Source organism: Festucalex cinctus, chromosome 9 (assembly GCF_051991245.1).
Source record: "Festucalex cinctus isolate MCC-2025b chromosome 9, RoL_Fcin_1.0, whole genome shotgun sequence".
NCBI classification, from domain to species: Eukaryota; Metazoa; Chordata; class Actinopteri; order Syngnathiformes; family Syngnathidae; genus Festucalex; species Festucalex cinctus.
In genome coordinates this window covers 908,666-930,526 of record NC_135419.1, presented here as the reverse complement: position 1 = coordinate 930,526, position 21,861 = coordinate 908,666, and the positions used below count along the sequence as shown (strand labels likewise).

Sequence of the window (21,861 nt, the reverse complement as noted above, 5' to 3'; positions counted from 1 at the left end):
CAACTTGTATAACAGCTTCCGCTGTACGCGGCTGGTCACAGGTGAGTGTTTTCCAGAAAATTCACGTAACCTGAGCACGCAGTCAAGATGGAGCCGGAGACGCAACGCACACGCATGCGCATGCGGTGTAAGTGTAGGAAGCTTTCCCATCATGCTTTGTCGCTATTGCTAGTAACACTTGTGACTGCGTTTTGCCGCTTTTATGTGTTATTTTTGTACAGGCGAGGTTTAATATAGTTGTGTTGTTTATTGTTTCTATTCGTGGATTCAAGTTTTGCTACTTTAGATTACACACACCAACTCATTTCTACTCTGAGTGGAGCATAAGGCCTAGTGTGAGCAACGCCTCCAGGAATGTGATTTGAATGTACTTTATGGGGGCGCACCAAAAAAAGGACAAAAAAACAAAATCCACAGATGGAGTTCTGGATGAGGCAGCATGACGGGTTTGGGTTAAAGGTAAGGTTAAAGCTTATTAATTTGCTCATATTACCCCACATTATACAGTGTTTATACAAAATGTCTCCAAACGCAATGACCTTCATTACCATCTTCCCCTTGAGAGGTTCAGGTGTTAAAAAAAAAAAAGGCTTGTCTAGTTGGAGCCCATGCTTGATTGATACTGTCACATACATCTTGGTACAATTAGATGAGAATACATTAGGACACTGCGGTGCAACTGTTAGGGATGAACTGGAGCTGGATGCTCATCATGATGTCTGGAGGTTTTCCATTTCAACGTAAACATCGCGCCAGGTCACTTCACTGATGCGTTGGTCCTCTGTGATTAATGGTGCTCACTTCATGACCTCACCTACTGTTAGAATTAAAAATCAGTCAGACACCATGACATTAAAATGAGAAAAAAAAAAGTGTAGCCCCATCTCGACTGAAATGAGAACAGACCATCCCTTATGGTGGGTGCGCCATGGAGGGCTTTGCTTTGTTTAAAAGTGTCCACAGGAATTATGAGTGATGCGAAGATCCACGTGTGATTTCATTTCAATTGAAAGTCGTTTCAACTTTGTGTTTATTTTGCACATTCTTTCCGCGTGACCAACTTCCACTGCACATGATCTGGAATTGCATTGGATCGGATAGGTGCCATTTATGGTCCTCGTGATGTTTTATGACGGTTTGGTATAGCTTTTCTAATGTAGAAGACAGAAAAGTGCTACCATAGAAAAAGAATAAACTATAGGAAATAATGGCAAAACAAGTAATATTTTACACAGTCAAAAAAAAAAAAGTCAATCGATCTCAATCTCTGTTTAAAAATTGTAAGTTAAATGAAATCTGCTATTTTATTATTGCATTAATCAAAATACACGGAGGATTTGTGTCTTGGTGAAATGACCCATTTTGAAGGGTCTCATACATAAAGGGCCCGACTTTGGAATTTTCGAGACACAAACCATTTTTCAGCTTATTTATTTGCGTTGACTTGCTTGCAATATTGTGTGGGTTTTTTTTTAGTATGAGCTCTTTTTTTACAATATTGTGATCTATTTTTTTAAATATCACCAACAACCCCCACAATATCGTGACAATTATTGTATCGTGACCTTCATATCGTGATAATATCGTATCGTGATGTTTGGATATCGTTACATCCCTAGAGGGAACCCGGCGGCCCACTCCAGGCCCGAGACCCCTCCAAGCCCCTCATTAGAATGGGTGCTGGGCCTCCTGCCAGTAGTTTTCCAAGCTTGCCTGTTAAAGTCGCCCACCCCCCCCACTCATCTTTTAGCCACGTTTGTAGCTTCACCACACTTCATCACCCAACAAAGTGTCTGAAAGTAAGTGACAAAAAGACGTTCAGACGGCGCCAACTCCCTTTTTTTTTATTTCCACAAGTCCTTTTCTTTATTTACTGGATGTTTTGTCATCCGTGATTAAACTGGTGAATGCCAAGTGGAAGCCTGCCACAAGCGCTGCTTGTTTATTCTCCTCGCGTCTGCACAGCAGACCTTAATGACCCCCGAGGTGCCATTACTGGACGCCTTATCGCCCGTGAAAGCATCTCAGATGCTGCCGGCTTCTTCTTCTCACCGTTAACGTGAGCCACATTACACTGATATGCAGCAGTATCATCACCGGGCTGTTCGGGATATGAGCAACAAGTAGCTCGTATCCGAAGACGTTTATGTTGCGCTCATCACGCAATTTAACAGCCGCGGCAATAAATCGACACGATTTCAAATAGCGGGATGAGATGACTACATGCAATGTTGAAAGGTCACATTCTTTCACTTTACGAGGTTTTTTTTGTTGCTAGAGTGGATATTAAAAGTCTACACACCCTTGTTCATATTCCAGATTTTGTGATATGAAAAAAAAATGAGACCGAGACAAATCAATTTGCATTTGCAGTGGTGCCGCACCAAAATTGTCATACTTGTTTTTCTTATCTTTGAGTTGCCAACTCTGCATGTCGCTGTTGTCTTTTTCCCCGATTTTATTGAAGAAAAAAAAAAGTCATCTTTGAAAACAATGTAATAATACAAAGTTTAATTACGTAACCACTAGGGCCGGGCATTGCCAACAATCTAATATGATACGTATCACGATACATATGTATCCTAATACATGGTCTTCAAGGCGATCATACATATCGCGATATTTTACATGAATTTACTTGGATTTTTATTATAACAGACATATGAGTACCTAAATGATTTGCTTATTATGCTGGATGGTAAAAATGTTTTTGTTAGCAGCTCTTCCGGTTTACCTACCAAGCGGCATGCCTGATATCTGAATTTGCAATTTGAAATATTTGGGGAAATAAAAGCAGCATTTTTTTTCATGTAACACATTCTATTTCATTTTTAAAAAAATATAGGAAAATTGGTACGTTAAGAAATATGTGCCATGTTAAGTTTATAAGTAAATAAATAATTTTTCTTAGCAAGACACTGAGTCCAATCACTGGTGAGTTATTTTTAAAACAGACTTCAAACGTACACTTTTTTTTTTTTTTTTTTACTATGTACAATGCAAATTAAGGCACTCAAGTCTTTTTCCTCGCTCAACGACTTCCGCACGTGCACTAATTGAAGGCAATTAACTTCAAAGACAGCTGCTAGTTTTTTTTTGTTTTTTTTTGTTTTTTAAGTACAATGCAAGCTGCAAACTTGCACCTCAAGAATGCCGCTATTCTTGCTCAAGCAACACATTAACTGCCTATTTAAAATGAATGAGCAATATCGATTCTGACGCCTGCGTATCGGTGTATTGTAATGAGGCCCGCAACGATATATTGCCGTATCGATTTTTTTTTTTTTAGCACACCCGAAGTAACCACGCTCATAAATCATTTGTGTCTCAAATCATCTTACCCCATTGAAACAAAGAGAAATGAATCCTTTCCAGCACCCAACAAAAAAATGTAATGCAAAATGAAACTCATATCTCAGGTTTACAATGTTCACCTGGAAGTAATCGGGGCTCGTTGTCTTTTTGATTGGAGGCCACCAAGTATGTCCGTTTCAGGAGTCGATATATAAATAATGTGTACATGCAAACTCCTCTTTCATCTTTTTTTGGCGCTACTCTTAAGTTCTTTTTGGCTCGACTTCAGACTTCAAGCATCTGAATGTATTTTGGAATTAACCTGAATAAATCAAATGCTCCTACGGATCCGCTGCATGATTTCTTTTGTGGATTTGAGACTTACTTGCGAGCCACTGGGCTTAAGGCTTGAACCCTTGCTATAAAACCATGCGAGGAGTTCGGTGATTAATGTCGAGTGATCCCTCTTGCATTTATCTTCGTGAGATTTGAACTTTCCTCGGCCATTAATGATCTCCGAGGCTTGTTAGCACTGCCGTAAAGAGGTTGCTAATGTATCAAACGAGATTAGCACACAGTCAGTGAACTTGTGGTTATGTGTGGAATAGCTTGAATGTCTGCTACTGTACTTGTTTAATTTGTCTTGACGTGAAACATGGATGACTTGAGAAAGAAGCTTTGAGCCTGTTCTTTTCCATGCCAAAATGCTAAATCATGCACGCTGAAAAGAAGATCTACAAGATCTTATTACTTCATTCTCGACACTGTAAATCTGTCTAATGAGATTCAGTACAAGAACTGTGCCAGAAATCTTTACAAAGATGCAAAATGCTCAGTTTTGATTCATTTAGCAGTATGTTTATTAGTGTGCTTTTAGTTTGCAGTTTTATAGAAATAATCACAAAGCTGCAGTATATGAAAAAGGGATACTTTACTTGTTTAGCCATTTTTGGTAGTCAAACGTTAATAATTTGCCTATAAAAAATTAAATATTTTCATTATTTTTCATGTACAATTAGTGACTTTAGAAACACATTTTGCAACTTGCTGTTGACTGAAAATGACATCACAAGGGCTCAGGCAACCAATCACAGCTCAGCTAGTGAATGTCACATGACCAAACCTCGAACACAGGCGAGCTGCGATTGGTTGCCTGAGCCCTTGTGATGTCATTTTCAGTCGACAGCATAATGAATGAATAAATTCATACAAAATAGGTAAAAGAATAAGTAACACTTTAACTTCTTTTTTAACACGATGGACTATTTGAAAGCCTTCTGTGTGCAAGTGTGGTGACCTCGGCACAATGTTATTCTGTGCCCCCCATCACGAGTGACTTGACAAGTGAGAAAAATGCGCATTAACCCCTCAAATGCGCTCGGTGACACCGAGCGGCCCGAGGCAGCAGCGTGGCACCTCCTGCTCCTTGAAGCCGGACAACTTGATTTCAATGCGCACGCTTTCAAAGGCCGCTCATGGATCGGCGTGGCCTTTTCATGCCTTTTAGTTAGCCTTGACGGTTCCCGCGGACGAGCGCGAGCGGGGGAGGGAAAGAAATTGACAAACAGCAACAAACCAAGGAAACGGTGTGGGTCCCTTTAGAAAACATTTCGTGTCGGACTGAACGTTTTCAGCATGACTTTGCTTGACGCTTTGCTTGCGCAGAAGGAAAAGCATTTCAAACAAACGCGCGTAGAGGACATAACATGCCATTAATATCACACGGCGCAGGAATGCAAGAATGGCAGCTCAGGCCTAACAATTATGACACCCAAGCCGCTTGTATCAGTCCAAACATCTTCGGCGAGCGGCAGGGGAACGCCATCGAAGGCCGGAGGTAACGCGAGCCAAGGTCAGCCTGTCGCCTCAACGTAGGTATCGACAAAATAATCGCGCGCTTTCGGGTTCACCTACGCAAATAAACACACGTCCTCGCCGAGGCCCGAGGTCATTTTTTTTTTTTTGTAAAAAACGTCGGCCTGCGACGAGCGAGCCGCTGTTAAGAAAGCAAATAAATACGAGAGGACAGGAGGTGGAATCGAGGAAGAAAATAAAAAGAGCAAAAATATACAAAGGCGAGGATCTCTTAACAAATGATACGTTGTGGGGGGGCCTCCCTTGAGGCAGTGGAAGGAAGTGGGCATCCATCTCGCAATACAATCTGGCAGCATCATTTTGTGTTGAAATTGTTGAAAACTTGTGTAAATATAATGACATAAACTGAAAGATGAGGAACTTCACTCACTCAAATGTTGTTTTTTTCCCTGTGAAAAATGTGGAATTTACTTTGCAAGGCGTAATTGCAGATGTGGAACCTTCAAAGTGCCTCGGTCACATCATCACCGAAGCCGTTTCTCGCCCTTCCGCGCCCACCCAGCCCCTCATATCTTCAGTCCCACTTGGTCTCTATAATCGAGAGGCTGCTGACAGCCATGACCTCACGTTCACCCCGTCATTCCCCCTCGCGTCCAGTCCCAAAGCAGGTGCCGGGACCCGCCGACGTCAGCCGGCCCATTTGCCGTCCCCGGGCTGCCGTCTTCGCAACTTGATTTCTTGGATCCCGTTGACTTTAGGTACAAATCATAAAACTTGCAAAATGCACGCACAGAATTTTGCTGAGTTGTGTTATCAGAGGACAAAAGACGACCTTGTAACTGGGGCGGTCCACTGGTAAGGTTGGGAGAAACTGAAAGCTTTCAAAGCTCCTGACTCATGTAATACTGGTTCTACCCCCAAACAGCCTGGCTCTGCTGTGTGGTCGCTTTTCCATTGCACTTTTTTAGGGTTGTTTGGTGTACTTAGTCTATTTTTCTGTCTTTGCAGCGGCTGGATGGCGCCGATCTCTTGCTGGCTTGAACTCAGAAATTACATTTTCACGCGTGGGAAAGCTTCTATGAATTTGATGGGCACCGTCACGTCATCTGACGGCGTTTCATGTTTTGACTCACCACTCGTGAAATCTTATGGTAGGACCCCACATTGGTGAGTGTGCACATTTCAGTTGATCCCGCCCAATTTGATTGGTGCCTGTTTGTAATGGAGAAGATTGGAAACCTGTTTGGACTGAGAGAGTGATTGGAAGCCTCTAGAAGGGACTTAAGGCATTTTTAGAGAGTCATCCCCTGGAAATTACTCCAGGAACCAGGAACGGTTTGAAGATCACACAAACTACTACCCCATGAGGTGAAATTATTTGAGTAAGAACATCTCAGAGTTGGTAGTTCTCTCAAAAAGGTCCAGGAAAATTAGAGCCTTTAAGTTGTAGACTTACATCTACCAGAAACGTTTCTGAACAAGTACAAGAAAGAAAGATAAATGAAGTTTTCTCTCCAGCTCCTGAACATTCTCAGGGATGGAAGCGGTTATAATTCAATCGCAAACCGATGTAAGATCTGTGCAGGCCATTCCGTATTTTTGAAGCGTAGATAATTGAGTATCAGCTTGGGGTTTACATACGTGACGTCCAACTATTTGCTGTAGTGGATTCTTGGCAGAAGACTCGCATGGGTCTTGGTCGCCAGAGAATTTCAATCATTTGTTGACGACTGTCTTGTCAGTAAATAAACCAACTGTTCACTACATTTACCCGTGTTAGACTCGGTTCTGTTGGATTTGAATATATTTTTTGGTCTACACATTCCAATTTAGGATTTTACACAGAATTATTTTAGTATTGTAGACCTATATACAGCAAACAGTTGTATTCCATTTGTCTAGTTCTAGCACCCTTTAGTTTATTAGTACAGTTTAATTTGAATTAGAAATGTTTTGGCCACTGTGGACAACCAGATATTTGTCAAATGGGGCCTTAAACAAGGTGGAGGGCATTATGCACAATTCCAAATGCTGACTACTTAAATCATTAAGAAGGTCATGCACTGGAATCAGTCATGCTTCCTTTCTCATATAAAACCGAGCTACTTGAAAGCCCCTCTTAGCATCTTTTGACTTATTTGAGCTTGTGTCCCACTTGCTTGGAGCCAAACGTTCTGCAGGAGTTCCGAGCACTCATAACTTCATCCGGGAGTAAAACAAAAAAAAAACCAAAAAAAATCACATATGTCACAGTTTATGTCGGCAGTAGTAGCCTGGAGGAATTGCTGCTTTAGAATTCGCTGAAAACAACCTAATCATTTTCTCCTCCATAGTCAGTCATTCATCTTTTTTTTTTCTTTCTTTCTTTTTCCCAGACGCCCCGAAAACTCGCGCCTGCTTCCTGTCAAAGTGACGGGACCGGCAGGTAAAAACATTTAGTCCATGTTTTTTAAATTATACCATGTAACATGTTTTTTAATGTCATCTCTGGATGAATTGGCATACGCGTTTTTAACTGGATTCTAGATTGTATTATTTGTGTGCTAACTCTTTATAATGCTAGCAACCGTGCTAGGTATGTTAATGTGTAATTAAAGTGCCATCTATCTATCTATCTATAATATATACATTTATCTATTTTTACGCTAAGCTAACTACTTAGCATTGATCTGTTTTTCAAGCTAAGCTAACCCACATCTATCTATCTATCTATCTATCTATCTATTAATTAGCCACTTTCGTTTGTCATTTCCAGCTAATTCATACGACAACATAAAGATTGACTTTAACTCCAAAGAATCCGCTATAGCAGCACGTCCCCTGAAACCTTCCCTAAGTGAGCATTCAACGGAAGGTGAAGCGTTCCGCCATGTTTGCGTCCAAGTAGAACTACACACACACGCACACGCACACGCACGGCTACCTTGTGCCGCTTCGCCGGAGGAGCTGTCAGCCCGGCCGATGTTTTACAGCTTACGTTGCAGACAAAACACCTCAGCGGTAAATCCCCTCAACGACATCTGCTGCCAATTAAGTTGAAGCGTTCCTGCAGCCTGCTTAATATTCACAGGGGTTAAGATCTGGCTAGATGGTAGTGGTGGTGGTCGGTGGGGTGGGTTAGGGGGGGGTTTTCCTGGGGTCCGAGCGTCCAGACAGGGTGAGAAATGAGGGGTTAGCAAGGCGTGATCTGGTGTAGGGGGCTGCTAATTTGCTGGGATAATAATAGTGTTTGTGTCAGGCCAGACTGCGTAACCACACAGGAAGTTTACAACATGGCTCCCACCAAATCAAAACGCATTTAATCATCATGCAAGCAGCCATTCCGCTTTCATTTTTGGAGAATGGCGCCCGACAGAATGGCCGATCTGAACCTCGTAATAGTTGAGAGTGTTTAAATGGGATTTTATGAAAATGTCAAAGGTGCAACTCCTTCTACATTTACCCATAGCCTGCAGCATAAGTCTAATTATTTTCATATGAAGCATTAAAGTGCCTGTAAACCTGGATGCATTTTGACATCAATCGGGGAAAACACGATTTTTAAGGAGCACATGTGCGCATTTAAGAGGGAATAACAAGCTAATTAATTGACTGTTAAACCAGAGGCTCTTTTTAATAGGCCCACACAATGCCCTCGTGGATTGTTGTGGAACATCGTATCCCACGTCAGTCGCAAAGGAAGCAGATTTGTTTGCGGGCACATTTATGAGAAATGGATTTCATAGCACATGGCGTGTTTGTTTAACCCAGAAGGAAAGAAAATACCTAAAGTCACCAAACCTCTAAAGACGGATATGGTTATATTTATTTTCTCAATCATGGGAAGATTTATCTTCCATCTTCAATAACTAGCAATCCATGTAAAAACAAATCTATCTTTTTACATTATACATAAACAAACCCCGCCTATATGTCACATGACGTGTCCTTATTCCCACACATGACAGTTGACACAGTGGCAAATTTGCTGCGAGAGAAATGCCTCTGCCGCTGCACCTTGTTGCCATGGCGACTGCATAAACATGTCTCCAATCAAACGTGGCTGCCATTTGTCATGTAGAACACGTGTGTGCATTGTTTGCCAGGTGACAAGTGGCATCATAGTTGATATTCATACCAAGTCCAATCCTTTGCGGAGTTGCAGCGCATGCATGATGAACGCGTGCGTAATGACAGGCACAAAAGGAGACATGCTTTTTTTTACCACAACTTCCACAAGGATGACAAATGACAAATTACAGTCCAGTGTTACATTTTACGCACAGTGTTTTAGTCTGTTTTGATTGGGTGGTCAGTCAGGTCTCATGCAAATGAGCCCATTCTGCCAACCTTACTGTTGGGCCAACATTTTCTTTCCCCACGCTGATTTGAGTTCATCGTCAATGTGTTGAATTATAGTTGTCTTTTAGTTTGACTCCAATAAGAGCAAAAAGTAGTTCTCCTAATAATTACTTGAGCTCTATTTTTGTGCTTAGTAGCGCAAGTCTAGCATGGTGGTCATAAATCTGTGTGGAGGCAGGTTAGACCTTGTCATCTTTCTGGCAACGGTTACTATAACAACCATGTTGGTGGCGCAAATCCATTGCCATGTGTGGTAAAACAGGTGCAAATTTGCCCCAAGCTGTCAGTTTTGTGGGCGTGTTTGCCTCCGGTATATGATTGGAGCAATATCCTTAGTGAATAGGTGGCTAACTGGGCGCAGACTGCGGGTGCAGTTGTGGTGCAATATTTCGCGCTATTAGCGGACGCAGTGCATTCTTAGTGAATATACCCCTGTTTGTTTTTCTTTCATGTCTGCGTATAAAATACTAAAAAGGATTAAGGCAATTACACAAGATGCAAGTGTCTATTTAGGGACACGTTATAGATGCCGTACATGAGCGTGTGCGTATTAAGGAAGCCTCTGGCTCGCTCGATAGTGCACGTTTGGAACAGACAAGGAAGTATGGGAAGGAAACAATCTATCTAGCAAAGGTCACGTGCTGCTTTTGCATCCATGATGACAGGAACACATGGAGTTGGCCTCCAGCCACTCACACACACAAACAGGCACTCACGATTTATATCTCAACTTAAGAATGTGACACTGAATTTCTCTGTATATCTCTGTTAAGCCCCACGTGTGAGGCTTGCACATATTTGGGGATTTAACAAGTCGTCTGCTTTTACAAAGTGGAACCCATGCAGCAGTTTTATGACTTTTGTTGATCTAACACGAGTCCGCTTGCGCCTCTGCACGGACGGTCACCGCTGATCCTATTTAATGTCATGCCATCGTGGCGTCAATATTTGGGTGTTTGCAGACGCCCACGCGGTTGACCAGTTAAGTCTTATCAGTCGGCGTGACTGCACGTTAGCCTTTAGCCTCATTTTTTTTTCAGCCTCCTGATTGGCTGGCTAGCAGAGCCGCGACGTTTGCCTCCACTAGCTTACTTGTTGACAAGTATGAACAACATCCCCTGATCTAAACCTCTCAAAAGGGAAAGGAAAAACTGGAGAATCGCATATGGTGAAGAAAGACATCCCCTGATCTAAATCAGAAATATGATTTATGTTGCAGAAATTCTTTGCACTGCTCCTTTTGGTGTGCCCGCCTTGGCCTCTGGGAGCCAGGATATGCACACATAAACTAGAATACAAAACATAAACAAGAATATTACTTCTACTACAATGTACCGTAAGTGACACAGAAACATGTAATGTTTTTTGTTTTTTTTCATACAGGATAAATATGTGCCTGTGAGTATTACTATACTTTTATCTACATGTTGCTCAACCATTTGTGTTCAAACATTCATCTGTTTTTAAATCTTGTTAAAAAGGTAAATAAAAACCCCACACAGGGGGCATCAGGAGAACTAAAACGTGCTAGCAACCAGTGGCGCTAACTGACCAGAATCGAGGCAAAAATTGCTTGAATCGCAATGGGCAGAATGCAAGCCCATCTACTCTTCTGGAAAGCACAACATGTGTGAAAGCTGATCCGAGGTCAGTGAAGACGCTACTGGTGAAAGAGAAGAATTGCGTTTGCCTTGACTGCTCGCCTGCATCTTCTCTGCGGCCCCCCCGGGGGTCAAGTGGCCCCGCGCATCTGCTGCATACTGCCGATGTGTGCGCACGCACCGTTTAGCCAGGGATGTCACCTACTGCGTGGCTTGCGCACCCACGCGCGCAAAAACACGCACAAACTGTTGCCGAGGAGGAAACCAGTCGTCGTCGTTTGAAAAACAAGTCGCTGCAGTTAATTAGCTGATAAGACGCCACTTTGATTTACTGCGGGGACGATCGCCTGCGAGCACACGCTCCCTCCCATGAGCATAATGTTGAATTTTTCATCAATTAGCATCCTGAAGGAGAAATGGGAAGGTGTTGCGGGGCTCCGGCGGGAATGTGCAGCCAAGGACAATTCTCGGATATTTGCATATGGCTCTTGTTTGCACTCTTGTGTACATTTCCAACATGAACGCCGGCAAAACTTCAACGAATTCTGGTGTAATTCCGTTTATGGACTGAATTGCTTCTGAAAACCTACAATGCTCACTGACTGAATGTTTCAGCTCCTTCCATAGATGTTCACTAGGGTTTAAATCAAACATCTGAAGAACATAACTGCGCCTCCTCCATGGCGGCATTTGTCCATAATCGTCTCGTGCATTCAACCTCTGATTTCATTTGACATCAACATTTTAAAGCTAAAATAAAATCTGATAGATTTTACGCCACTCATTGTATACAACAGACTTATTAACGGTTGTTGAAAAGCAAAACACAGACAGAGCCATTGAATTGCGAAATAATGTTTGTAAAATTTGCTGATTTGAGTAAATAAGTCGAGATTGATTCATCGTGTTAATGGTGCGTTGAGGTTAATTCATCCCAAACACTCCTATCTCAAATCATCTTGCACAATTGAAATGAATTGAAATGCATGCAAGCCAAAGCAAAAAAAAAAGAAAAAAAAAGTTTTTTTTAGTAGTAAGGGAAATGCTATTCTATAACATTGTTCTGTGTTGTACCCCTGAAAAATATTGTATGCGGTAATAATAACATAATTGAACAAAAAGAATATACATCATTAAATCACTTTTGTACATTACAGTAAGCCACAGTGATATTTTTCTTTTTTTGCATCGGATAAAGAATATATGCCTGTGAATATTGTTATATAATCTGTCTAGATGTGTTGTTTTACCAGATTTTCAAAATTAAGAACAGGGATGCTACAATTTTGCTGAAAATGAAATTTACAATACATTCTCAACAAGATTGAATCACGAGTCGATCTGGTGACCGAATTAAACAACTTGATGCCTCTTTTTTTTTTTTAAGTTAATTTTTACTATTTTCCAAGCTGGTTATTGTGAAGTAAATTGGACAGAGTTCTCTAAACAGCTCATATCGTGAAAAGTGAAAAACGAAGTCAGCTCGCTCGTATCTCAAGGCACCACTGTAATTCTTTATTCTATGCTTACGCTGTAGCATCGTTAAAGTGACAAATCTAATGATGGCTTTTATACTGCTCTGGATATCGATTGTATTTCCAATCACTTTTCCAACAGGCTCAAATGCACGTAGCCACTCGTGACCACTCGGATGCTCGGCTGAGTGATTGCGCCGTTGCGAGCTTGGCGGTGGGCGCACGCGGGCTTCTCAGCTGTGCGACCAGATAAGGAAAAAGAAGGCAGCACCGGCAGAGCTGCTGCTGATTCGGGCTTTTTATTGCGAGCAGCTGCAGGTCTGCAGGCTTGACCCGCATTAAAGACTTCCCAAAGTGCCTGGTGGCTAATGGCAACACGTTTGCAGAGCGTCCTCAGATGCTTATTAAACGCTGGAGTTTGGCCAGCGATTTCAAGGAAATTATGTTTAAATGGAGTCGGCCTAATCTGGGCTGGCACGTTATTCGTTCGCGGCCCAAATGCTTTCCAGTTAACTTTCTCCGCATGAATGTTTGATTTAGACACGGCAAAATGTTTTTTGGCAGTGGTTAAATATTCAAGCATGTTTGATTCCCTCAGTCGTCATTGACATTTAAGGCTGACGTGCCCTTGAGCAAGGTACCAAATTCTGCCGATTGGAAAGATGCCAACCGATTCAATGCTGCACTAATGATGCTGCTTTCGTTAAAATGTGTTAGTACATGTTCAAATTGAGTAAATCCATTTTTTTTTTTTGTAAACATTTTTTATTATATAGTAAATAAGCGGTTTGGAAAATGGATGGATGGCTTTTTTTTTCCCCTCCTGTTTTCGTAACATTTACTGTTAAAGGATTAACATTTTTAAAAATAGCATTTTAAAATATAAATCATATTTACTGCCTACTTCACAATAATACAAAAGTCCTCAATCTATTCCAGGACTGCTTCACCAACTTGAAGCCCCTCTTGTATGTTTTTTTTTTTTCTTTTTTTTCCAAGTCATCCTTCACTTGCTTTTCTTTTTTTTTTCTTCCAAGCTTGTGCCGCTGATTGGAGAACCACTTTGATTTGGAGCGGGCTGCCAGTGGGCATCTGACAGCCATTTGGTGATCCCGTGCAATTCGGTCTCCGAGAGGCAGCCAATCACCGGCCCGGTGCGTAATTAAAGGTCAGCCACGGTCATCCGTTGTCGTCCATTTCCATGTTTGTCTTTTGGCTCCGCGAGCAATCAGTCTGCTGCTTCGCTTTCTTACTTCCAAGTGCGACTTCCATGCGCACACGTGGGCTGAATACTTCAGTGAGGAAGAAAAAAAATGAGATTTATTCTTCCGATGTTAAGCTTTGAGCACCGTGTTATGTTCGAGTATGTCGACAACAGTGTGAAAAACTTTGTCTATTTTCCGTAGAAATTAGGAGTTGTATGTCCGTTATTTGGTTGAGAAGTAAATTCTTCATACCTGCTCTTATCCATGCAGAAGAATTTTGAAACCGGAAGAGTGTCCGCGTTTGAGGTGCGAGAGATAAATGAACCAATTTTACCTGGCAATAAATGGTCGACTAAAAACGCATATACTGCAGTTAGAGGCATTTTTATTCAAAATTTCCATTTTCATTATTTAATTTGAGTTCTTTTCAATGTGACTCATATGGAGCTGCGCCCTCTGTTGACGAGCCAGCACTGAATGTAACGTCGTGTTTTTGCAATCTGGAAGTAAGCTGGACTAAGCTGAGAAAATGCAACTGCTACAAAATGCAAACGCACGGATTTGAACCAACAACCCCGGAATGGTGAAGCTGATGTGCTCACCGCTAACAACTACGCTCAAGTAAAAATTGCAATAATAACCACTTTTTTTGTTGAATCCATTCAATCCATGCACTTCATGAAATTGCCGTTAATGTCCGTCTGTCTGTGGCTGTGAAAAAAGGCATTAAAATCAATTTCATCTTTTAAGTTCACATAATTTACTGACACTGTGAGAACTGCTTTTACCAAAGTTTTATTTTATGTGACGGATCACATTTGCTTGTGCAATATTTATTTAACAGATCTCTATTTTGAAAGTCATCTTTTTTTTCTGTATTTATTTTTGTATTTTTTCTGAAACAAACCGCATAATTGAGGACCATTTGGTCGCTTGTTGGAGACCCGTGTGGTTTACGATTTGAGTCACAGGCTCTGACAAAAACACCAACATGTCCTCTCAGAGATTTGAGGGAAAAACCTTCAAGTCCTTGTCTGTCTGTCTGTCTGAGACTGTTAATGCCTTCGTGGTTCAACGGCAAAGTGACGCCTTCCTGACAGGCTGTGCCCAGCCCTTCGAGACGCGGACTCTTAACTGGTCTTAACAAGATAATAACACTGCAAATACGCAGCCCCCCCCCCCAATCGACCCTTTCCATCACAGGCAAACTGTTTCTTTGGGGTTTGCGAACGCTAAGGCAAAGCTATGCGCATCATGAGGAAAAACGATGCCAAGCCCGCCTTGGATAAACATGTGGTTTGGGTTGGAGATGGGCCGCAAAAGCCTCGTTTCCACCAAGTTCAGTTTGATTAGGATACATTTCACTTTTATTTACAACAATTGAAAACAGATTGTCGTTTGCAACGCAGACCTGGCTTCAGATAGCAGAGTTAAAACAAAGCTAAATAAAAAAACAAATAATACAAATATGTATTGTCACTGTCAAACAGAAACCCCTTCAGTCCAAATATGGCTAATATCATATTTTTTCCACAAACTGATATTGTTGAGTTTGAATCCAGGCTCTGGACTTCCTGGGTGGACTTTGCATGTTCTTCCAGTGCCTGCGTCGGTTTTTTCTGAGTACTCTGGTTTCCTCCCACACTGTGAGGAAACAGTGTGTAACCCGCCTAACTACACAAAGGCCAGCAACCCCTCGTGAAGCGAAATCTTTCGGGTAATGGATGTATGGATAAACCAACAGAAGAGTTACAAACATTTTGAGTACAAATCAGTCTTGAGTGCTGAAAATATCTAGGAAGTGCTGTAAAATTCTTCCATCACATCATAGACGTAAAACCAAAAGTGTGGTTACAAACTTTTCAAACTTCACCTCAAACTTTACCACAAACTTCACTACTTTTGTTTTGTTAAAAAATAAAATCCATCGCTGGAATGCTTCGTTGCAGAAGGAACCATTTCCGTACAGAATAATATCCACCTAATACATGTTTTTCTTTATTGCATCACTCATGACTCCAAGACCTGTTTGTGAAATGTGCTTTTGTGAAGTAATAAAGGCGTTTTTGTACGGGCGGGGGCTTGACATGAGCGCTGACTGAATGTTTGTGGGCATCAGTTGCTGGCAACATGTTCATACTGTTAGAATAAATGACAGTTAGGTCTCAGATATGCATTTTTCACAGTTTCCAAGCAGTTTGGTTTTGGTAAGGTATGTATTTTGCATGGTTCCATTGAGTTATGGTACACATTTTTTTTTTGTGTTGAGATCAGTTTGCTCAAGTAGTCTTTTTACACCGGTTTCTAGCAGGTACATTTTTCAGCTTTTTGAGATCAGGTACAAATTTTTCAGTGTTGCTAAGCAGTGTGTGTGTGGTTCAGTTCAAATTTGTAAGGTGGTTTCATTTCATTTCCAGGAAGTACTCCTGAATTCAGTGTGTTATGGTACACATATGTTGGTGTTACTATCGTTCAGGCTTGTGGTGAGATATAAACAAACGGAAGTGAACTTTATCACTCGGAGCTGGACGGAGGGCTCAAAAGTTCTTGCGTCTCTCAATTGAAATCCACGGGGGCTTTGCTTGTTTCCTTCAAATTTGGAAGCGAAGCGTCTCGCGTTTCCTCATCCATACTTCTCCTCGGAGACTCGTGTAACCGTAGTCGGTCGCGAATGTTTCTGCCTTGAAGCGCAAAGGAAGTTCCCAATAAGAGGACACTTGACTTGGGGCTCCAAGGACGTTTACAGCTTTATCTGTCAACAGGGTGTAACGTCGTCATGAGGGCAAAGTTATGAGGCTGATTGAGTTAGCTTTAAGTTAAGTCCTTCCGAAAGTAAGTTGATTTGAAATACAAGTGCATGGAACCAATTTCATTTGTATTGTCAAGCCCCACTGCATGCTAACAGCACAATTTAAGAAGTGTTATTTACTCAAAGTGACCTCCCAAGTTGTTCATACTGCAGTAAACACAAATAGTTTCCACCCTTAAACACATTCTGCTACCTTTTTAATAGTTTTGTGCAACCCTGTGTTATTTAAAAGCATTTTGACGATTACTCGTAATCATCCGATGCCAATGCTTTTCTATTCACAAGGAGCGGAACGCCTGTGCGGTGGCTAAATTTAGATGTCACCTGATATCTTGTGACAATTTGTTTTCTTCCACTAAAGCGTCAAAATGACATGAATAGAAACAACAAGAAAAGTGCGCAGAACACCTGCCGGTCATTATGTTGCACGTGGGTTTGATCTTCACTGGCCTTGTGAACTTTCACCGTGCAGGTGCGTAATGTCCGTCGTTGAGGGCTTTTTTGGGGGTTCTTTGGTGGTACCGCGGGTGAGCCAACAACACTAAAAGTTTTTATGATGTGGCAGGAGTCGATTCCGGGAGTCACTGCCAAGAGTCATCCAGATGTTTCTTCTTGCATCTGTTTCAGTACTACACACGTAGATTGTATAGAAGCAGTTTTTATATTGAAAATAGCGAACCACTGATTGCTTAAGTGGGCAACATAGAAAAATTGACGATCAGAATTACCCAAATCATTTTTTCCCAAGTGGCCACTTATTGCTAGAAATCAGGCTCAATTGTTGTTGCCCCACCAGTCAACAAATCAGCCAGCCCAGAAATGTTAATAAGACCAAGATATGTTTACATTTATTTTTTCATTGTAGGAAACACATAGTAATAGTTATAGAAATATCATTACTAAATACATCCATCCATCTATCCATTTTATGAACCGCTTGCTCCTCACAAGGGTCCCGTGGGGGGTGCTGGAGCCTATCCCAGCTGGCTATGGGCAGTAGGGCGGGGTACACCCTGAACTGATCGCCAGCCAATCGCAGTACGAAATACATAATTCAGCAAATAAGTGTACTGACTGAGGGTCGTCACTCGGTTTTATGGAGAAGTGGACAGCATGAACAAGATATTAGAAAACTTAACACACAAGCAGAAATATCGCAAATAAGACTGGAAAATGCCTATTGAACAACATGTCAATCATTACAACACAACCGTGTCTCATCGTTGTCTTATTATCTACAGTGTAGAGGATTCGGTGTTTTATTTTTGTCTTGCAGCCAACCAAACATGGACCGGCCAAGCCTTCCCTCCTCTCAGCAGAAATCTCGTGGCTGACAAGCAGCAACACACATTCCAGCAGTGACAGTGAACAGGACCCAAGTCACAATGCCAGATGGACCTTGAACTCTTTCAAGGTAGGTCTGGCCTCGCAGCAATGCCCCCCCAACCCGTCCCCTGACCACAAACTGTAACCCAATAGCTTCATTGTCACGCTCCATATCCTCCCGCTGACCCTGGCCACAATTATACAGCTGACCCAGGCTGGATGATCTAACCTTGGGCGTCTTCTGGGGGCTGCCGGGGACCAAGGGGGTCCGACCACCTCTTGTCTGTCATGACATGTCAGCTCTGCGTGTGTGTGTGTTAACCAGACACTTCCCCGAGTGGTCCCTGTGGGCGTTATGGAGAGGAATTGTGGCTCCAATGCAAAGCCTGCATAGTTACAACATATTCCCATCAGGACTCTTTTAGATCAACAACATGATGGTTCAAGAGGGCCAGTAGGAACTCTCAGATTCAGATTTTTATTTACAGTATGTATGTATGTTATGGGCAGCACAGTGGTTGACTGGTTAGCACGTCCGCCTCCCAGTACTGAGGACTCGGGTTCGAGACCAGGCTCCACCCTTCCTGGGTGGAGTTTGCATGTTCTTCCCGTGCCCGCGTGGGTCTTCTCCGGGTACTCCGGCGTCCTCCCACATTCCAAAGACATGCATGGCAGGTTGATTGGGAGCTCCAAATTGTCCTTAGATGTGCTTGTGAGTGCGAGTGGTTGTTCGTCTCTGTGCGTCCTGCGATTGGCTCGCGACCAGTTCAGGGTGTACCCCGCCTACTGCCCATAGCCAGCTGAGATAGGCTCCAGCACCCCCGACCCCGTGACCCTTGTGAGGAGCAAGCGGTTCAGAAAATGGATGGATGGAAGTATTTTATATCCCGAGATTACTATTCACCGAAGGGAAAGGAGTGCGAACACCATTTAATATTTCTCAACGCTGATTGGGGGAACAACCGGACGGAAAATGGACCGGCTGTTCGGGAAATTACTCACAAATTTCCTGATGGCCGTTCTGCCCGCCCCTGGTGTCAGGTGTCTGAGTTGGATATTAAAAGAGATGTGCAATGTATGAACCGGTATTACCACTTGCGTGCTGCAGTCACATGCCCTCCAGCCCTCCAGGAACAGATCAATGGAATTTGTTTCCGTGCAGAAAGATGATTTGAGATACGAGTGTTTTGTTTATGCGCGAGGTCAAGGATCAAATTTGTATCTCAAGGCACTACCGTCCTACACAATTGCCCAATGTACAAGTAATTACTTCCTCTGCATTCTTTTGCAGTAACCAATGTCTGTACATGAGCTACTGCATGTCATGTTGTGGACGTCTCAGTGGCCTGAGTGCACCCTCAGCAGCTGTCATTCAATGGAAAGCACGGCGTAACATGCTTAGTATGCACTATAGGTGCCGTTCCAGCTCCCTGTCTTCACGGGATGCGCTTCCGAGCAGACTGGCACTTGATTTCCATTTGCAAAAGGGAGGGAGTGAATTTTAATGCGCAGGCTCTTAGCTGGCGATGCCGGGCCACGTTTTGAACTTTTCACGTAAACCTCTGCCAAGTGCAATTTGACTCAATTTAAATGTTATAGTGCTTACTTAAGTTTTATCTATCGTTTAACAACATGAGGACACTCAACTCCTTCGTCAATTATTCTTGTAATAAACTTTTGTAAAGGAGTGTGAGAAAGAAGAAAACGAAATATGATGTATTCCTATTTGCAATTCACAAATCTTCTTAGTTATTGGTGTCAAAGATGTTGAAGTGGCACATTTGGACTGAGTGCATGTCAGGGAGCAGCTAAGTTTAGCTTGCGTTGTTAGCTAAACTTATACGCACCTTCACCGCATATGCATGCACACGGTTCTTTTTTTTTTTTTTTATTTATTTATTTTAATCAAATCAACTGTAAAACATGTTTATTTAAGGGTATAAGATGAGTTTGAAATTTTATTAGCCTAAACATTGTGCAATTGGTGACTATAAAAAAAAAAAAAAAAAAAAAAAAATGTATTAGCATTATTGAAATGTTTTGGGATAATAGTTTGTGGTATTTTATTTACAGTTCGAAATTTTGATCAATGCAACTGTTAATATTTTAAATGTTTATATTTGCAGTCTGTATTTTACCGCATGTATAAAGTTTGCAGACGAGCTTTCCACTGCTTCAGTTCAATGGCATTTGCCCTGATCTGAATATATGACTGGATAGCAGATAGCCCATACATGCCCGTGCAAGCCGTCTTGTTGAATTACAGTTAGAATTCTTTAATTAAAAAATATACAAGTTTCATCCTGTAAACATTATTAAATATATAATTTGTTAAGCATGTATTTAAGGCAAGTTGTAAAATGTCTGCAGCCCTGTTGTTTATGTTTAACAAATTTAAAACACCATAAATCATGTTGTTTCTACTAACTACTGTCTCAAATATTCACCAATTTTGATTCTATAAATGTATAGGATCATATGCCGAGAAACTTTTTTTTTGGGGGGAGGAGCAATATGGCGGGGTTGCGACTTCCTGTTGGCTATCCAGTAATCTATTCAGATCAGTGGGCATTTGTCAGTCACTTTTGCAATGCATATTACCGCCACCTACAGGAGTGGAGTGGAACTTTGCAACCAAGTAGCTCAGACATCTTCCTGCTCTGTTTGCCTCTTAGGCTAATTATCAGAGAAAGGACAAGCTATGCTAAACAAAGCTAAGCTCAAGGGGGGAGTCTGTTGCTATTTTGACCATAATATCTGACCTTACAACTTTTCTGTTTGCCTTTTTAGATTGGCATCAGCACTCATCATCATCATCATCATCATCATCATCATCATCAGGTAACTATAATTCTTTTTTCTGTTTTCTATCTTATTAGTATGCTAGCAATCTACCGACAGATTGTGATTTTGGTGTATTTAGTAAATACTCAGCACCTGTATGTAAGGTACCATGTCATTTTGTTGGCATGTTTTCCCAGACCAAAAACGACTCAACACTGTTTTTTCTTAAAATAAGGTTTTTAATATTACTTATTATCATAAAGATATATTTACACACTTTACAGAAATAGAAAATAAAAACACAAAGCTACGCATGAAAGGAAAAAAAAAAGTACTCCAAGAGCTAAAGCTTATCTTTTATAAATTAGAAACCAAAAGTTCAAATATGTACACAGTATTTCAACCATTTCTGATACACTTGTTTTATTTTATGTCATTTATTTTTGCCCAGTTCAACATCAAAACAGAGACAGGGGACTGTACATTTGGCCTGGTGAGTAATATTGAGCACACACCTTAAAACAGAATACAGGAGTAATACATTGTCTTTCTGCTCGAGAACTAGTAACACTGTTATGCCAGCCCGCAAGTCTCTCCACGTGGTGGGCATGACGCTTTTCACATGGATGGAGAATGTGTCACAATCAGGGCAGGAGGGGGGCCTGTGTGCTATTCTAGGTGTAGGCAGTCTCGTTTGCCAAGCTCCGAGATAATGTCAGATGATAGTCGTTTCCCACGGGAGAAAAGACAAAAAAAACAACCTAGTTATCCTTTGGGTGGCCCAGACGATGGGAATGCACATGAATGAATGGTGCCCCCCCTTGAAGGTTGACATGATGCATTTGGGGAAAAATGATGGAATGTCTCATTTAGCGACCTTCTGTGTTTAATTTCGCATCGTCTTGTAAATCAAAGTACAAAAACGATAGTGAGATTAAAGCAAATCTTGTCTTGTGAAAGGTGTGCGTGTAACACACGCCTACTGTGAATTATCACTCCCGGTCAAATGCATATGGGAAAAAAACAAAACAAAAACATGGGGCCAAGGTGTCAGAACAAACGTTTTCTAGAAGAAAAACATGCTAACAAGTGCATAGGAACATTACTCAGGCCTTGTGATGGTCACAGAGAAGAAGAACTGGAGGAAACATTGAGAGGCGAATGGTTTCTCTTGAGTAAGTCTTGCTGGAAAAGACCATTAGGGCAAATGC

At 41.7% G+C, this 21,861-nt stretch overlaps 1 protein-coding gene across 11 annotated transcripts in view; it reads left to right on the top strand.

Annotated features, from left to right (window-relative positions):
• The first annotated feature begins 14 nt into the window (after nt 1-14).
• xpnpep2 (X-prolyl aminopeptidase (aminopeptidase P) 2, membrane-bound) overlaps nt 15-21,861 on the top strand; it is a 93,007-nt gene continuing 71,160 nt past the window's right edge. For 5 of the 11 annotated variants that reach the window (XM_077531271.1, XM_077531270.1, XM_077531264.1 and 2 more), the window contains exons 1-4: nt 15,812-15,943; nt 17,817-17,954; nt 20,657-20,707; nt 21,102-21,143. The gene's annotated coding sequence lies outside the window, so the exon portion shown is untranslated. Of the gene's footprint in view, nt 128-152; nt 460-6,117; nt 6,261-7,484; nt 7,535-13,563; nt 13,695-15,811; nt 15,944-17,816; nt 17,955-20,656; nt 20,708-21,101; nt 21,144-21,861 lie in introns of those variants that run through there. The other 6 variants (XM_077531275.1, XM_077531272.1, XM_077531265.1 and 3 more) reach the window with 5 other exon arrangements.